General features: G+C 26.9%; 1 protein-coding gene across 1 annotated transcript in view; it reads left to right on the top strand.

The window, feature by feature from the left end:
• The window catches only part of slc29a1a (solute carrier family 29 member 1a), a 44,229-nt gene continuing 41,182 nt past the window's right edge, over positions 1-3,047 (top strand). The window contains exon 1 of the mRNA XM_048203875.1: positions 1-223. The gene's annotated coding sequence lies outside the window, so the exon portion shown is untranslated. The remainder of the gene's footprint in view (positions 224-3,047) is intronic.

Below are 3,047 nucleotides of genomic sequence, written 5' to 3'. Positions count from 1 at the left end.
TCACGATGTAAAGCATGCGGCGCTTAACCAGCTGAACTCTATTGACAGAGAGCCATTGATTCAAAGAGGAATTTGGAGCAACTTCACGCTGCGTATCGACGCAGTCATCACATTCAGATGAATGAGGCCAGAGCTGCGACAGACACACACACACACTCACACAGAACATCCTGCAAACTCTGCGCAATGACATGCGGACGTGTCGGAAAACGCGAAGAATCATGTAAGTAACTGGAGCACTGCAGCACAGAGTGTGAATGAGATCTGACTGAATAATCCAGAGGAAGCAGCGCTGCAGCGCGCGCTCACGAACACTGTGTGCGTCACGAGTGTGTTTGAAACACTAGCTACTGGATTACTGCATACTGGATAGTGTCATTTTGCACATGCATTATAATGTTACTAAAATATAAAATATAATCAAATATAATTAAAATATTGTGTGTGTGTGTGTGTGTGTGTGTGTGTGTGTGTGTGTGTGTGTGTGTGTGTGTGTGTGTGAGAGAGAGAGAGATTTTTTTAAAATAAATAAATAATTCAATTAAAAATTCGTAATATATATTATATATATTTATAAATACTATATTATTATGTAGTATACAAAATAAATTAAATAATTGAAGTTTAAAGTATTTATATATAATGATCAGTTTTCTTTACATAATACTATACTATACATATATTATTATATTAGTATTTAATAATAATATATTAGTATTTATTCTAATAATATATTAGTAATGTATTAAATAATTTTAAATAAAATTATAAATTTAAGAATGTATATATATACATATAAATAATTTAATGATCAATTTTCTTTACATATTATACTATACTATACATATTATATGTAGTATTTATAAATAATTATATTATGTAGTATAAAAATAAATTAAGCAATTTAATTTAGTACACACACACACACACACACACACATATTTAAAAATAAATAAATAAATAATTTAATGATCAATTTTCTTTACATATTATACTTTTATACATATTATACATATTATATGTAATATTTATAAATTATATATTCTTATGTAGTATAAAATATAAAATAAAAAAATATTTTGAAGTATATATATATATATATATATATATATATATATATATATATATATATATATATATATATATATATTTAATGATCAATTTTCTTTACATATTATACTATACTAGACAAATTATAGTATAGTATTATTTATAAATAATATATTGGTTTTTATTCTAATAATATATTAGTAATTTATTCAATAATTTTAAATGAAATAATTGAATGAAGAATATATATATATATATATATATATATTAAAATTAATAATTTATTGATAAATTTCTTTACATATTATGCTATACTATACATATATAATATTTATAAATACTATATTATTATGTAGTATAAAAAATAAATTAGATAATTTAAGTTTAGTATATATATATATAATTTAATGATCAATTTTCTTTACATATTATACTATAATACACATATTATATATAATATTTATGAATAATATATTAGTATTTATTCTAATAACTTATTCAATAATTTTAAATGAAATAAATAATTTAAGAATTCATTACATTAAATAAATATAATTTTAACTTAATTGTTATTTTAATAATTAATAAATAAAATCAAGAAAAGACTATCAGTAGTAGCAGTAGTGTTTAGTCAGTTTGCGAATAAATTATCTGAACAAACAAGGACACTTGTCAGCTGAATGCAGCTGAGGTCAGAGCTCCACAGGCGATCCCGTGAGAAATCCCCAAAATATCTGGCAGATTCCTCTATAACATCCACTAATGTGCTGTTAAGAAGCTTCGATCAATGCAGTGCTTTGAAATGCAAAGAAACAGCGAGTTTCACTGGTGCCAGAGAACGTGACCTCAGTGGCAGATGGGTTTCCTAAATGTGTGTCACCCCATCCTGTGAACAATCTGTTCCTTCTGATCAGAGCCAAAACCAGTTCTGAACGCAGAATCTGCTGCACATGAGCGCTGCTTATGGAGCTTTTGCTGTTTTCATTTTTACAGAGTTAAAGTTGGCATGAAACAGAAGTTGTGATAGTCTTTTCTTCTCTAATGTGACATCTGCTTCTCAAACAAGAACAAATGTAGGGCGGGGCTTGATTCTGTCTGTGGGGAATTGATTGGATGGTTGTGGTTTGCTATTGGTGGATCTCATGTGAGTGACAGGTTGCCCCGCCCTCGTCGAGGGGTTCAAGATTACGAGAAACATGAATTTAAAACAATAATTATGTGCACCGATAAATCATTTATAATAAACACTGCAATACTGCATAAAAAAATCCATGGCGACTTTAACCCTTATGGGGTCTTTTTAGACACCAAACAACGTTTACTAAAATAAAAAAATGTTCTCTTTGTCCAAATGACATGAAACTTTGTACAGTTATTAACAGTTTCTAGATCTACAAATAAAAATAAAAAATTGGAGCAATATCTTGTTTTTATGTTAGTGTAGAAAATAAAGTCGCACTCAGGGTCTTTAGGGTCTCCAGAGACCCTAGGCAATAAAATTTAATTTTGTAACAAAATAATTGTTTTTTAAAATAACAAATATAATTTTACTCTATTTATTAATGTTTTTACTTGACATTTGTGCAGTTTTTGGAGGATTTATCATATCTTTTAAATTTATATAAATAAATAAATAAATATTTTTTAAAATAGGTTTTTATACAGAAACAGCTTTTTATGTAAAATTCACTTCATAAAAGACCCACATTTCTAACTTTCATTCATGGGGATAACATGGATAATTTGACATGGTTTATTTAGTGTAAGATTTTTGCCCATCTTTTGGAAAATACAGTTTTAAAAGTAAAAAATTATCACTTTATCCAGTAGATGGCAGCAGAGCTCCACTATTTGCTATTTGACTGAATGAAAGACATCTTTATTCTAAGTACTCTAAGTATTTTTCAGTTGGATTCATATCTAAATATTATGAAATCACAATTATAACAATAAAAATTACTTTTTGTCAAAGTTTAGCATTTTTTTTTGTACTAAAA

The sequence above is a fragment of the Megalobrama amblycephala genome, linkage group LG10 (genome assembly GCF_018812025.1).
Source record: "Megalobrama amblycephala isolate DHTTF-2021 linkage group LG10, ASM1881202v1, whole genome shotgun sequence".
NCBI lineage: Eukaryota > Metazoa > Chordata > Actinopteri > Cypriniformes > Xenocyprididae > Megalobrama > Megalobrama amblycephala.
This window is presented reverse-complemented; position numbering and strand designations above follow the sequence as displayed.